General features: G+C 38.1%; 1 protein-coding gene and 1 long non-coding RNA gene across 14 annotated transcripts in view; one reads left to right on the top strand and one right to left on the bottom strand.

The window, feature by feature from the left end:
* The window catches only part of LOC129761894 (cytoplasmic polyadenylation element-binding protein 2), a 693,641-nt gene that overhangs the window by 623,242 nt on the left and 53,472 nt on the right, over positions 1-16,927 (bottom strand). The window lies entirely within an intron of this gene.
* The window catches only part of LOC129761895 (uncharacterized), a 96,601-nt gene that overhangs the window by 37,010 nt on the left and 42,664 nt on the right, over positions 1-16,927 (top strand). For 3 of the 5 annotated variants that reach the window (XR_008740498.1, XR_008740499.1, XR_008740495.1), the window contains 2 exons: positions 12,260-12,468; positions 12,542-12,836. The exons of the other annotated variants lie outside the window; for them this stretch is intronic. This is a non-coding gene — a long non-coding RNA (uncharacterized LOC129761895). Of the gene's footprint in view, positions 1-12,259; positions 12,469-12,541; positions 12,837-16,927 lie in introns of those variants that run through there. 5 annotated transcript variants of the gene reach the window in all.

The raw sequence follows: 16,927 nt of genomic DNA, 5'->3' as shown, positions 1-16,927 counted from the left end.
ACATTGTTTGTTTTCCGTCATCATAAGGGCTTCGTTGGTGCCTTTGAGGATGCATCAATGCATTAAACTGACGTTATGGCGAAGCAGATTTAAGTGCGTCAAAGCGTTATAGAATGATATCCGAAGATATAAACAAGCGACTTATATAAAATAACAGCGTAGTTCTACGTCAACAATGCGATCGTATCTTGGACACAACCTCCTATATTTTTTTCGTTCGTCGCTTGGGATTATAATCATCTGTACATTCACCAACTATGTACAAACAAGCCACGACAAATCAACAGCTTTTTATGTCGGAAAAGGCGAATAAATCGAATATTATTTTTGCAGGTACGATTTTATTAGCGATGTTCGGCTGATAGCAACGATGTAAGGAAACCAGAGAATGCCGACCACCAAAATTTTACGCAGGAAGGGCAATTTTGAAATTTCACTTCTTTCTCAAGTAATAACCGAATCGAATTAAATAACAATGAGGACGTATCTTGGACACCATCTTCCATGATTATGAAAGTTCACCACCACTGATTGTCATCAAAACCTGAAAAGTTTGAAGAAACGAGGGGAAATAATTTACAGTTCTTTAAACATCCCATCCATAAGCCTTGTCATCTTCTTCTTCTTGAATGGCACTAACGTTCCTAGAGGAACTTCGCCGTCTCAACGTAGTATTACTTGAGTCATTTTTTTTATTAGTACTTAGTTGAGATTTCTATGCCTAATAACACGCTTTGAATGAATTCTGAGTGGCAAGTTCTAGAATACGCGTGACCACAGTGCAAGTCGGAGGAAGTTTCTTTGACGAACAATTTCCCCGACCAGAACGGGAATCGAACCCGAACCCCCGGCATGTTAGGTATGACCAGAGATGCCAACCTTCCTGATTTTTCAGGATTTCCCAGACTTTTTAGCACGCTCCCTGATATCCTGACGAACACTCAATTTATCCTGATTTTTCTGAAATGATCCTGATTTTCCCTGATTTTTGTACTCTTTACATTATTCGTAATAAATGGTTTCCATGCCAAAGTTTTCTGTCATGGTAGTTCTCCGGTTCGCACCTGTATATATCTTACATTAAGTTAAACTTTGTACTTAACTTTTTTTATCTCTACCCTCAAATGTTTCGTGGCTTCCCAAAACAGTGCTAGAAAATTTCATGAAACCAGATTGCCTGACGAGTTTATGAAATTACAACGAGATTAAGTTTGAGGAACAACATTACTTTTTTGAGGATAATGTGTATGTAGATGTATCCCCAGAGTTATTAATGTAGGAATACGTTTCAGAGTGTAAAATTACTCCGGAGATTTTTTTGGATCCACAGTCAAGATAAAAAGATTTTATATGTAATTTGTTCGTCTGATTCAAAGTAGAATAAACTTCAATGATGAGACTATGGTAATTATATCTATAACCGCACTAAATATCAGAAAAATTAAGAAAAATTCAACAAGTCTTCCACAGCTGATATGCTTTCCTCATTTGTTGAGTGAAGATTTATTCCAAAGGTGGATGATGAATTCAGTGAAAATTTGAATATTGGTTTCTCTACAACTGACTGTAGTGATGCTGAAGGTTCTTCGGAAAAAATATAAACGATCGAAAAGTCAGGCGAAACACTAGCATTTCCGCTTATGCAAGGATTTATACCATGCTCATTAATTCTTTTACATATCCGGTCTTCGCCCGAAGGAAGATATACTCTGTTTCTGGTGGGATTTGGAATGGATTCTGTATTATGAGCTACTACCAAGGAACCTGTTTCTCACATGTGTGGCTCGCAGCAGTTTTTGACGAGGAAGCAAACATGTTTCGGGAGGATAGAATATTTAAGCTGTGTGAAAGATTGTGAAACAGAACCATGGATATAAAATTAAATTATAATGTTTTGATTGAAAATGCTGCTTTTGTTTTCCCAAAAATGACATAAACTTTTCGGACAACCTAATATGAGCTATCCTGATTTATCATGATTTTTATTTTTATTCTTCCTGATTTTTTTAAAATTATAGTTGGCAGCCCTGGGTGTGACGCTAACTAGTCGGCCGCGGGAGCACTTTCCATAAATTAGGTTGGGACATATGTTTAAAAAACCTTTTCTCATTCATTTTTACAGTTTTAGAAATAATTCAAGATGTTTTCAAGAATTCAATGATTTAATAAAAATCGTTTTAATTTATCTTTCAAAGCATTTGAAAAAAAAATGAAACTGTCAAAGTAACCATTATGACTCGACTAGACAGTCCGTTTTCCGTTTCAGTGGCGATCATCGATCGCATGTTCTCTCAAAATCCCTATGGGGCATTCACATCGATCATCGGAGAGTTAGTTTGCCTTGCTTATCCTCCCGAAATACATCGATAAAAATACAGCTAACAACAGAAAGGCTATAACTTACCTCTGTTCGCTGAGTTCGTACAGCGCGCGTAACTCTCCTCCGGAGGTTGTTATCAATTTTATTTGAGCGTGAAATGAAGATACCCTTCCTCCGAGTCGAGTTATTTTCTGGTGCTCTGGTCATTTAAATTCTTTGACCCCTCATCATTTGCCTCATCCACGATTTCAGATTCGTTTACGGCCTATTTATGAGACAGTTGGCTGTAGCAGGAATTTGGCTTTTAATAGTATTTCGATTCCGTGTTCGATTTACGTTTTCCCGAGGTCCTGGTTTGCGCTATTTGTTTGAGAGATATGGAAAACGCGTTCGTGGAGAAATCAAAATTAAGTTTTGCAACCAAACCGAGTATCATCCGAGAAAACCCTTTTCCCGGAACCCCAAAGTTATTCGGTCCCATTGTGTGCCCCTGTTATCGTAGACTCAACCATCTCTGTGTAATCACTAAGGAGGGCTATCGACTTATCTGAACAAGTTATCAGAATATGAACAGGTACGCATCGGATCGTATCGCTCCGTTGGGGGAAACTCTTTCGGGTCGGATTTTTTTTTGCGCCTTCAGCACTTTTTGCCATAATAAGCTCATCCCGAGCGGACGATGGAGGGGAGGCGGTGCCGATTAAACTTTGTAAGCACTGATATAATATCCTCGGTTCAGCAAGTGACAACTATTATGTATCCCAAGAGCTTCTGCGTGTCATTTTACGACCCGACACTCGTGCGTCACCACCAAGCCGATGTCTGGCATCGTCGATGAGTGAGTGAGAAAATTCACTGCGCGGAGGACCGGAAGTTTCGTCGGAAGGGGTGCGTTCGGTTTTAATGGCACGAAAGGCGCCCTAATCAAACAAATTGTTATACCCGGGCGGAATTGTTGGCGAACGTAAAATGTAACACTTTTTAGTGGGCCGTAAAAGGTTGCGCTTTTTTTACCCCTCGTCGGTTCTTCGCGCTGGGAGCAGGCTTTTGATAAGGGAACGAAGTGCCGGCTGGGATAATGAAAACGAGCGTGTGTATAAAAACTGATTTGCCAAATCGTTATGGGTTTAATTTTGAGGTTCTCATTGCGCGCTACAAGTAGCTAAATTCGAAAATCAACCCAACGATAATCTTCAACGTTTTCAGAGTAAACATTCAATGTCCATTCTGAACTAAGCCACATCACTCGAACCGCTCCAAACGTTGTCAAACAAACGAAAAAGTTGACGCCACACACGGAATCACCATAAATGCGCGATTAGTCGGTGGCAAGCAGCGGTACGAAAGTCCTGCCCCACTCCATCTCACCACTGGGAGGACCACCGAAGAGGACGATAATGTCCCGGGTCAAAACATTTGCAACAGAAGAGAAGGAAGTAAATCACATTAACATCATCACCAGTGGCTGCCAGTGGCCACCAGTGTGTGTGTGTGTGTGTGTTTTTTTTAGTGAGAGAGAGTGGTCAACGCAAGCTTGAACGCAGAACCGGGGATCTCTAATTGATTATTCTGACCCCTTGCGGCCGTTCCAAGCTAACCATCCAACTAGCCAGCCCGCCAACCAAATGTTTGTGTGTGAAATAAGCCCCCCAACCGAGGAATGAAATGGTGAATAAATATGACACTAACACGAAAAACATAAATCAAATCACTCAAATTATTCTAATAGGCGACCACTTCGGCGAACGACGACGACGTGTTCCGGGAGTTGAGCACCACGGTTGGGCAACGGTCGTGGTCCCCGAGGTCGCGTCTCGTCGCGTACATGCTGCCACGAAGCAAATCGCATAAACAGTGTAACATTGGTCCTCCCAGAGGTGGGTAGATTTAAACATGGACGTGAGCAGGCGAAAATGTCCATCGACGAAAAGCAGGGATAGTGTTTGTTGTTAGAGGCAGTGGCAGAGGTGCGAAAGGGGTTCCCGAATGGATATAATCGATACGAATGAAGACATCAATACCAATTGCAACAGTGCGCGAGATGCAGTTGCTATTTATTGAAAAATATGATTGATTTGATACTATCATATTTTCAGTATCATATGATCAATTTAAAATTTAAAATACGACTGATTTTTTATGATTTTTTTTGAATATATTTTTTTTCATTCGAAAACCATAATTTCCGTACTACGGGCAAACAAAATACTTGAAAAAAACCAGAACACGACCCGTTTTTTGATTTCTTTCTCTTGTGCCCAAGCTTCTTATATTCATCTATAAAGCCACTTAACCACAACTTCGGAAAGCCTAATCAATAAGGTTCATAAGAATATAATATACTTGTAAGTTATTCTGTTATTATGATCAAACCCCATTTTGTTTTTAGAATTCACTTTTTTTTTTGAATTGCAATTTTGCAATTTCTGCAATCTTCAATTCTTGACATCTCAGGTATGGTACCGTTACTGTCCTTAAATTTTGAACTTTTCTTAGTTTAAGTGTCTACTTTCTAAAGAAAATATATAAAATCAGATCGATGACAGTCACTTCTCTGATTTTGTTCCGCCATCCCATAGTGGAACGTTAGGAATGTTAGGAACGTTAGTATAGGGTTTTCCATTTCGGGCTTCCGAAAGTATACAGCCCTGCGCTGACAACCGTTTGACATAGCTGTCAACCAAAGCGTCATATCGTTAGTTGAATGTCTGCTATTTTACAATATGGATCGTTTTAGCATCGCACAACGTGTTAATTTTGTTAAATTATACTATAAAAATGATGAAAAACCGGCAAATTTTTTTCGAGCATTACGGACGGATTTTGGTCGTCATGGACGGCCTACAGAGCACACAATCGCTAATGTAGTGCGTAAAATCGAACAAACTGGATCCGTAGCGGATATTGTGAAACCTGTGCATCCTCTTATTATAAGAATTTCAACATTTCTCTCGTCGTCGATTACTTCCTCGGGGGGTACGTGAAGGACCGTTGCTATGTTAAAAAGCCACTAAATTTGGAGGAACTTAAAGAAGACAAAACTCGGATTTTCAACAGCATCGAAGTCGTAATGCTAGAGTTGCGCATGAAAAATTTTGGTCACCGTTTAAAACGCGTTATCAAAAGAAGGAGTGGTCACATCGAAAATGTCCTAAAATAAGCTTTATTTTCGTTTTTTTTAAATAAAAATCGGTTCACTTTTGTAGAAGTTATAAAAAATCGGACCATTCTTTCCCCGCCTTCCATTTTTTATTTTTATAGTTCATTTGTCACTAAAAAATGCCTGCTTTTCCGTTTATTGCAAACACAAAAAGGTTGCTTGTCGTGTAACGGCAAGAAGTATTCATAAATTGCATAATAGTAGAAGAACCACCAATATTGTCAGAGCAAACTTGAACAATGAATATATAACTGGGAAGACAATCACAGAAATGTTAAGATTACAAGATAAATATTCGAAATAAACAACTTCCATCCAAATGGTCTCAGTTCGCTAGCGTTTCACGAGGGAGTTTACTACCACCTTTCACAAATTTCAGTGAGAAATCAAAGAAAATTCCATAAACTCCCTGTTTCCCATTTTCCCGTGCGGAAAAAGGAGAACACACCACCAGGATAATTCGCCGAGTGCTGTCCAACAAACAAAACAATATTCAAAACTTCCGGTCTCACTTTCCATTGCACCGAGAACCGAGCAGTTGTTTTGGAACAAATATGAAAACTTTCACCGGAGGTGGAGCAGGGCAGAGACCTGCACAGTGAGTTCCATCGCTATTATTTATTTAAAACACTTCTGTACTAATTCCCTTCGTGCCGGTGAAGCGCCGAAGTCGAGATGCAGCTTCACGAGAGTGGCGCAAAGTTTTGTGTGGAATGCAATTTCGCTCCCCGGATCCAAGATCCTTTCTTCGCTGCTTCCTTTCTCCTCCGATCAACATCGTCTTTTCCGCTGGATGACAAGTGATAAAACCACAACTGAGATGCAAATCCAAACAAATAATAACACCATTCGGGGAAGTCAACCCCGAAAGAGTAATGTGCAGTGTAAAGTCATGCAGTCATTAAGAATATATTGTTACAGTAGTTCGCTTCTAACAGCTTTCTCTTTATAAAACCAAACAAACCCTCCTCCCACTCGAATGAAATTGTTTTCGTGTCATTTGACTCCGCCGAGTCGTGCGCTGCTCCCGTGGTCCTTTCGCACGCTGAGAAGAAACGGTTCCGTATTTACATTCGAAATAAATTCGTTGCATTCCCGGGATGATCCTTTTTGCTGGGTCCTCCTCCGTGCGAGAGTGCACAGCTTCTTGATTCGTGTGCGATGTTAGCATCGCTGAACCGCGCTGAGAGAGTGGGGTTTAGGGAACAACGCTAAATTAACCATGCGTCTTCATTTTAGCAAGACGTAACTTCAACGTATGATTGTCAGTGGAATCCGTGGAAGCGGCAGCATGACCTCGCGTGACCAATTTAGATTTTTCACTATCACCGATGCACTTATCCACAAATTGGAAATGATGCTGGGATGGGATGGATTGCGCAGATGAATCTTTTGGGATAACACAGTAACAGAAGTGGAAATTCGTGGCTCTATAATGATGATAATGATGATGATGAATAATTCACCATCTGTCGCCGCTAGGTCACTTGCATCGAGTGCACAACAACAGTGGCCACTAGCCAACATTTTCGACGGTATTCGATTCGCCACGGCATTGGCAGTGGGACAGAGAATCGATCACGGGCGAAGCATGGTAGCGTCGATCAGCATTACTTAATTTGTGCTTTAAAATAGATTGTGCAATTTATTTCAGTTTACTTCGTCCTTTCGTTGCACCAATTGGTTGAATGATTTGACTACTCAAGAAATAATTCCACTGGATGGTTGTTGGATCCATGCTGGACCGAAACCGCAGGGAAAGGAAATTTTAAACAAAGTTGCCCCGTTCGCTTCGTTCCTTTAAAATATATATAGGCGGGAAGAAGGACAGACAGCCCCCGGTCGCTGGTGACATCCGGTTATAGAGAATGACAGGAAGCTGAATAAGTAATGCAATGATTGGGCACTTAAGTGTTGCGATGAATTGTGCTCCAGACGAGTGGCTAACAATGTTGCGTAGTTGCGGAATGTTACGGAAAATAAGTGGCTCGTTGTGTGTGTTGAATCTTAGGGCGAACAAATCCCATGTGCAAAAGATAAAAAACAACTAGAGTTAGCATATTTCCCCCACACGATAAGGCTTCAGCAGCGAAAGACTTTGTGATACAATGAGATCAGCGTGAAAATTGCTTATTATTTTGCGATGGTTAGATATGGTTCGAATCTCGATTACAGCAAGTGAATGGAATTGGCAATGTGTGGATTGTGTCCGCCTCATTGACGTGGAATTCAATGTATACGTGTCAAAATTTGACAGCAATCGGTCGGTTGATTCGTGAGTTACAGCATTGAGAGTGAAGCAACTTTTGTTATTGACGAATTTCATGCCAACTCGTCTTAGAAGTTGGCAGCACCATCTCAGATAGTAGTGAAACGTTGTGGGTGTAAGCAACTTTGCGTACTTGAAATATTCACAAAAGAATTAGACTACTTTTTGAATAAAGACATTTTTTTTCTTAATTTTTTACAAAAATTTATGACTTAAAAACTATGATGCCTCAAAGTTCTTCTTGAAAAATGAAATGTAGGAAATTGTTTAAATTTTCACCAAAAAATACCAAAAATTCTTTGGAAAATTTTTTCTCAAAAACGCATTTTTTTTAAATTCTCAAAAGTGTATATATGAATAGCCTTTACAACTTTGCAACAAGTCGTCCATACATCGGAAGATGCGCACTTTTACAGGGAAAAAGTTTTTCTAACAACAACATTTTTAATGTTTTCTTTGAAAAAAATACAATACAAATACAAGTAATCCTAATTATGTTTAAAGTCAAGGTAGCGATATAGTGTATTCGACAAAGTTTTTGAACTATATGAAAAAATATGAACTTTTGTCGAAGACGTCAACTTTTTATCTTTTATAGTTTTTGGAATATAAGTAATTTTTGTATGAAAAAAAAAAAAAAAAAAAAAAAATAATGTTTTGCTCGTAACATTTTTGTATGTAAATTCTCACGTTTGACATGTCCTTGATATGTTTCTAAATAGAGAAAAGTTAGCAGAGCATTGAAAATGCGATAATTTATACATAAACGAACGAATTGAACATTAATAGTATTTTTCTCAAAAAATAAAATTAAAAAGTTGTTGTTCCAAAAACTTTTTCCATCTAAATGTGCCCATCGTCCGATGTATGCCAAACTTGCTGGAAATTTCAAGGACTATTTGCATCTATTTTTTATTCAGAATTTTAAAAACATTTATTTTCGAGAAAAATGAATTTCAAAATACTTTTCTTCAATGATTTTTTTTCCAAAAAATTCTTTGATAATTTTTAATGAAAACCTCAAAAATTTCCTAAATTCCATTCTTTGACTAACATTTCGTAGGTCTGATAGATTTTTTTGTAAGTTTTTTTTTAAATTTTGAGTTTTTTCAACTTTTTTTTTGAAAAAAATTTATTTAAAAACTATTAGATCTATAAAATGTTGGTCAGAGAATGAAATATAGGAAATTATTTAGGTTTTCATTAAAAAATATCAAACAAATTTTTGTAAAAAAATTTCATTGAAAAAAAAATTTGAAAATTAAAATTTTTCTCGAAAACATGTGTTTTTAAAATTCCGAAAAAAATAGATATAAATAGCCCTTAGAATTTCCAACAAGTCACTCATACATCGGGAGATGGGCACATTTACATGGAAAAAGATTTTCGAACAACAACTTTTTCATTTTTTTCTTTGAAAAATGATTAATTCTTAACATATTTTTTTTTCAGAATTCTTCATACAAAAATGACCTACATTCCAAAAACTATAAAAGATAGAAAGGTAACGTCTTCGACAAAAGTTAATATTTGAATTAAATCTAAGACTTTGTTGAATACACTATATCGCTATCTTGACTTTAAACAAAATTAGGATTAGTTGAATTTTTTTCAAAGAAAACATGAAAAAGTTGTTAGAAAAACGTTTTCCCTGTTAAAGTGCCCATCTTCCGATGTATGGACGACTTGTTGGAAATTTTAAGGACTATTCATATATATATATAGCTTTTTTCAGAGAATTTTTTTTCCAAAAATATTCTGGTTTTTTTTTGTAAAAATTTAAACAATTTCCTACATTTCATCCTTTGACAAGAATTTTGTAGGTATCATAGTTTTGAAGTTATAAATTTAAAAAAAATAAGAAAAAAATGGCTTTTTTCAATGGTCTAATTTTTTTTCGAATATTTCAAGTATGCAAAGTTGCTTAAATGACACATATCTTCACACCCACAACGTTCCACTGCTATCTGAGATGGTTCTGCCAACGAGTTGGCATGAAATTCGTCAATTGTGAAAAAAATGGAAAAATCCGAATTTCGTGTATTGATAAAGCATTGCTATGAATTGGGTTTCGAATTGCTTCCGCATCCGCCGTATTCCCCAGATATGGCCCCCCAGCGACAATTTTCTGTTCACAGACTGGCAAGAAATTTAAAACCGACGATGAAGTGATTACCGAAACTGAGGCCTATTTTGAGGAAAACCCGAAATAGTACTATTGAAATTGTACCGAAAAGTTGCATGATCGCTATAATCGCTGTATCGCCCTTGAAGGCAATTATGTTGAATAATAAAATTGAATTTAACAAAAAAAATAGTTTTACTGTGTTACCTTATAAACTTTTCAGCCGAACTGCTATTTGTTGCATATTGATTTTGAATATGTTTGTAAATCTCCATTATTAATCTCCGTTATTAATAAAATTTGGCATGTGGTGGTTTTAGGATGCAATGAATGTTTCTATGGTGGTTAGATACTCCTCCCCCTTCTCTAAGGGGGGGCTGCAATACAAATGAAATACAAACTTCTGCATTACTCGGAAATTAATCAAACAAATAAAACCGAATTAGGCATATGGAGGTTTTAGGGTGCAATAAATGTTTCTATAGTTGTAAGACACCCCATCCCCCTCTCTAAGGGGGGGGCTGCCATACAAATGAAATACAAATTTCTGCCTAACTCGAAAACTAATCGAGCAAATGGAACTAAATTTGGCATATGGAGATTTTAGGGAGCAATAAATGTTTTTATGGTGGTTTGACACAGGGTGCTGAACAACTCGAGAACTAATCAAACAAATGGAATTCGATAAACGTTTCTATGGTGGTTCGACACTCCTCCCTCCTCTCTAAGGGGAGGCTACCATACAAATGAAACACAAATTTCTGCAAGACTCGAAAGCTAATCAATCAAATGGAGCCAAATTTGGCATGTGAAGGTTTTTGAATATGAGAAATGTTTCTATGATTGTATGACACCCCTCCCTTCTCTGAAATGGAGAGGGGGTCCCGTAAAAATAATATACATATTCCAACCAAACATGACAATTGAAATTTTTTAATATGATAAAACGCACTCCTATATCTTCTTCCATCTATATAAATAAAAATGGATCTCCGAATGTGTTGATAAGAGCAAAACTCGAGAAAGGAATTGTCCGATTTAGGACTGTATTTATTCTGTCACTGTATCAAACATTAGTCCATGTAACGGAGAGACATATTATTTGCAAGCGGTTGGAAAATCTTGAACGAGAATTGTGTCTGAAAATAATCTGATATTATAATGACGAGTTTTGGTAGAAGTACTAAGAATTTTATGGTAAAAGGTAATTTTAAAGGGTAGATTTTTTAATCAATGAACAGTTCTGCGATTGGACCTATGAACGTGCGCTTAGTAAAAAAAACGTGAATGTGATAACGAAAAATAAGTTTTGAGCGGGACGAAGCTAGCCGGGTCAGCTAGTATATGTATAAAGAAACAAATAAAAAACTATGGATGGGTTATACCTATGATATAACCGCAAGGTTGACGTAGGACTGCCTTAGGCTTAGTAATCAATTGTATTTCTTCAATTAGTAATAATCCCACCTGGGATGTTCCTCATTGGGTACGATATCGCCACTGTGGTGAGCTATCTTTTGTGTGTATTGATAAAATTATTGATTAAACTAGTGAATGAATTAAACTATTTTTGAATCTAATTGCGAACAAATCCTAATTTAAGTCAATTCATGAATTATGGAAGTAGTTATCGCAGCAAATAGTTAACATTTTGCCTAATCATCAAGTAAATAGAAGTAGAAGTTCAGTGAGCTGGCGACATGAAGAGATATCCTCCAATGCAGTCTTGAATAATCGAGCCAAAGCGTTGCATTTGTAGACCGTGTTAGTGAAGCGAATTCCGGATTGTAAAAAGACATGGGATATTAAAGTATTGCCGCCTTGAATGTATCTGCATCTATTTTGCAATGCCAATTTCCCCAGGCTCCATGTTTTCGAAATCTGTGTTAGGGAAACATTCCAATTTGCAAAAACACAAACGAGTACTAGAAAAACCGCTGCTTGTATCTAATTTGCAATGCCGAATTCCCCAGTCTCCATGGTTTAAAGTCTGTGTTAGGGAAACATTCATCCATTCCAGCGATCGTACCTCAATCGTTGCGCAATCATAACTGAGTGGATTTCCGAGCGGCACTCGCTTTTATACCGATTGGTGTGATTTCAATAGCCTGTTTTGAAAGCAATTTTAGGGCTATTGAAACAAGTTTTTAGATCAACAAGTAACAAGCATATAACGTGTAGGCATTTTATCTTTCGGATGAAGTGTTCATTAAGCTATTCAGCTATTAACGCTCAAAATCTCGTTCTCCGGCGTAACGTTTTCGTTTTCGAAACTTTGAACTTACACCCCGGTATAGAAATGAAAGACCTATTCCTACGTCAAAAATGTTTTGACTCGATTATATACACATCGTAGCTAGTAATATTGCTCTTGTTTCCTTCTAGACAACAATGTTACTCTGTATCCGAGCATCGAAGAAAGAACGACCGTTCGCTGAAGAAGTCGGTCTGTTTACGTTACAAATCGCATACTTAAATGAATGCAAACCGAATCCATTCGTCCGTCCGCTTCGAAATATTTCCAAACTATTTACATTGTTGGCGCAAACTATGGCCGGTTTCCTTCCAAACAAAACGAATCCCCGAAACATGAGGTAAAAGTTGTGTGGCCGTCGAAGGCAGAATCGAACCAACTAGAAATTTAATTAAAACTTTGCGTTCCCACAGATGCACATGCACATTCCCAGCAGAACCGTAATACGTGTAACGTTTAGTGCTGGCCCCTGCAAAGGATCGAGGGGGATCTAGAGACGCGCATTTCGTGTCAGGGGCTGCGCTGGATGTCCCCAGCAACAGTGTGAATTATTCATATGCTCAACTCTTTTTGAGAAAACTTGTAAGACTTCAGTTCGAATTATGTCAATAAAATTTCCGGATGGAATTGAATCCGATTGCGAGAGATTATTTATTTATGCTCGAACCAATTAAAAGGCCGGCTTTGAAATGGGACGCATCTAACCAATAAAATTCGAGCAGTTACCCTGCCTCAAGCCGTGAGCAAAACATTAATTAGCGTCTTCCGGAATCGGGCTTTGTTCAAACACCAATGATTGAAAACTATAAACACACAACAGACAGACATTCGCTCCTCTGACGGGCTAGAAAGTCGATTCCAGGACTCATCTTCCTTTTTCTCCCCTTCTACAGAGAGCAAATTATCCCGGAGGCACAACCAAACTTGTGTGCCAGTAACGATTTATTCTGTTTTTCGGTTGTATAGCCCCTCGGCAGCGCGAACACTGAGGGGAAAACTCCACTGAATAGGTATTTAATTTCAGCTGAAAGGTAAAACTTAACTCATTAAACTCGTTCAATCTGCCGCCGCTTCTACGCACCGTCGTTATCCCTTCTAGAACAACGGGGAGGGGGGGGATGTGTTTCGGAACTGTTACTGTTAATCAACAACAACTTCACTCCGCACTTTGCATTCGCTACCAACAAGGTACCCTCTACCCTGTCCCGTCCTGTCAGGATGGTCAGCGACAGAAACAAGCGCCAACTCGTGCGCAGGTTTCCGTGTTTTTGCTTCTCTGTTCTCGAAGAAAGTTTTAATAGCCGAACGACACCTCGCCACTTTCCTGAAAGTGACGGATAACGGCGGACTTCGGGAATGGAAACAATCCACAATCAGGCGAGGCGTTGAATAGATTATGTGAAACCTTCCTCGGTGAAATATTGTGAGTGTTAAACTTCGTTAACCTTTTTTATTTCTTTTTTTTTCAGACGGTACGAGTATAATTATGAAATTGGAGCATAATTATCGTTTGCAATCTGATCGCCAAAGTCGGGAGCTCTCGATCGTTCCCCTTGAAATAAAATGCCTGTTCACATAATTGTGGGGCTAGGGATAACCATTTGAAGTTTCAACAAATATTAATTGGGGTAAAAGAGCATCGTTCAAAGCCACAGTCATCAAGATAGATGTGAAGGAAGATCACTGATCGAACAGAAGCAGTTATCTCCTTGGAATCTACCAAAAATTATTCCTATACGAGACCGATGTTCACAGGCCAAAGCTCATAGAAATTCGTGTAGACATCGGGCTCGAAGTCTTCGAAGATGAAAAGTGAAAATCGACTCTTCTCTCAGTAGTTTCGTTTCGACTAGGACTATTTTAGCATTCGCCGTCAACATGCCTTGAATTGACTAGAAATGAATTGTCGAGCGTTAAGAAAGAGGATGACCGATCAACTATTCTAGTAAATAGTGATTCTAATTGACATGACTAATGAATACATATCTGCCTCTTCATTCAACCTGCCTTCAATCCTCTCTACTACTCCCTCTGACACGAATCTCGTTACCCGCGTACACATTCTTTTTAACCGTCCATATGAAGTGAAATTAAAACATAATTCAATGTTGTAAAAAACATGCAGAAAAACGGGTTACTATCAACAAAATTCCCAAATTTGTCAGTGTTTCTGAATACAACACTGCACGCTATTTTAAATGTGTGAGTAATTTTCGTGTACGATACAAACAAATCTAGCTCACCTGTAGTATATGTCAAACCACGTTGAACTCCAACATCGATATGATACATGAGAGAGAGAAACGAATTCATTTTGGGGTCCATTTGACGGGGAAGAATGAAATAAGATAGTCGAGTCGTAGAGTGAGATAGCAACTAAACGCCCGAATGACTATTGAGTCATGTTGCCGAAGAAACTACTGGGAGAAGCCAAAACTCATTTCCAATTAAATACGAAGGTGAATTTCTTCATTGTCCCCTGACTATCCTCAGTTGAATATGACTTTGCCGAGCCCTGACCATTACCCATTCTCGTAGATCTATGCTTGTCTCTTCCTGGCGTCTCTTCCCACAACGGTGAAAACAGATCAATCACATCATAAAAACCTTGTTAAATGTATAGAGGAGATATGTCTATAACGCGCCTGCCGGGCAGTTTGATCCGCCTGATTTTCTCGTAAACCAGCAAGTACAGAAATGTAATGGTTATAGGCAATCGTGCTAGAATCCTACCATGCAAATTATACATTTGTAACCTGCCTTAAAAAAATAAGAAAAATAATTTTCTTTAGAAGCGATTTTCGATATAATTTTCTACATCATTTCTATAAGGTTTTGTTTGCTTGAAACCGATTCAGAGGCGATAACTGTGAGTCATATTTATTGATAGGAGTTCCCAGTGGATATCTCAGATGAAGAAAACGGTAAGAAAGGATTAATTTCTTCTCAATTTGATTTTTTCCGCATCAGCTTCTCATTGGGCAGTACGGCACACCCTCGATCATTCCATTCTCACGAGAGAAATAGCTTGTGTGTGAGGGATGCAAATATCTCTGCATGACACGAATAAATAATGAACAAAAATGAGCAAACCATCACGATATTTCTAAATCATGTTATCGAGCATGATTTAGAAATATCGTATAACAGAATTAGAAATATCGTATAACACAAACAATTGTTTTCACATACTTTGAAATGACCTCAGTATGTTTTCGCAAAATTAAATGTCTTCAAAACGCAAAATGTATTCAAACTTCACATCTGTATGTGCTCAGAGAATGTAGGAAAACAGAGCGCGGACTGGAGAATTAATACACGAATACTGGGAGAACACGCTCACCGGAGAAACAGTTTATTCTAATCGCTGGTGAGCATGAAGTGAATAGATTGATGGAATCTCTCATTCATACAAGCTGTTTCTCTAAGATTTATAGTCTCTGAGAGAAACAGCTTATGAGCTTATTATACTTCTGCTAGGCCATTTAACGCAGTATGATTTGAAAATATAGTATTTGGACGCCTTACAAAATGAAATTCGTAGCGCTTTTGTTATTCAGTATCTGAAATACAGATCGATTATAGATGCCTGAGTGTTAACTAATTTACGTACTGACGTAGTTGTTACCTTCATTTTTAAAAGCAAGGTCAAGATAAATCCATTCTCGCTTAGGGGGTGCGTATTACACACTTCTCCTATACATCGATTCTCCGAATACCAACACATGCCCGAATTGATTGTCACGCCGTGGAACGAATCTGGGAATAACCTCCAACGTATTTTCATTTATTTATAACTCAAAGAATGATAATGGTTTGTTTATAATCATAGTTGCGACAGGTGTCCTGTTTTAACAGATGCCCTGTCCTGTCCGCTAACATTTCATACCCAAAACATCAACCAAAATATGACAAACGGTCTCATGAAAGGTATTAAATTCACGGGTCAGCTCTCTGAAACTTAAATGACTAGTTCCGAGCACCACTCCTTGCATTTTGTTGATGTTTTCATCATTTGAATAGGTGGATGGTCGTCCTTGACGTGACAAATCGTTCATCTCTTCTCGGCCGTCAATTATTCAACTTATACCCGCCATGCTCAACCTGCGGCCCACCGGGCTACCATTTTGTATGTGTAGCAATCACGAAAACTTAAGAAGTCATCTAGGGAACATGAGCTAAGAATAATGGAGTTTGTCACATTACACATTATTACACGTTACATATGTACACATTAATTAGAGCATTCCTACCGACGGGTTGCTATAAGCGTTGGCTATTTCACATCTTTAATCGTTGCTATTTTGGATAGCATCCCATTTTCCCACCGATCGTTGCTATTATGGTTGCTATTTTATCACTTCCTTTTTCGCACCGGTGGCTTTCAAACGAGGATGTTTGTTTTTGTTTCTATGATTGTTTGTTCCGTGTTTTGAGAAAATCACGCATCATCAAAAGAATCACTATTTTATAAAACAACTTAACCACAACCAACACAGAACGGAGAGAATCAAAACAAAATATTAACGTTTGCTGCAATATCAACCTTGCGATGAAGTTACTACTGCGTTGCCAAATATATGAACAGGCTGCTACTCTGGGGGTGCGTTATTATTTTACTAATCCGAATGGCAACTCCCGGTGTGGTTGCCAATTATGATGGAGGGGTGCCTAGTAGTGTTTAGCAACCGAATTTAGCAACTGATGGAGATGCTCTTCATTGTCTATATCCAAAGATAATTTTGAGCACATGTTATGTCATCCCGATTTATTACAATCAATGAGCCGAAAAAAAACAG

This window comes from Toxorhynchites rutilus, chromosome 1, assembly GCF_029784135.1.
Source record: "Toxorhynchites rutilus septentrionalis strain SRP chromosome 1, ASM2978413v1, whole genome shotgun sequence".
Lineage (NCBI taxonomy): Eukaryota > Metazoa > Arthropoda > Insecta > Diptera > Culicidae > Toxorhynchites > Toxorhynchites rutilus.
This window is presented reverse-complemented; position numbering and strand designations above follow the sequence as displayed.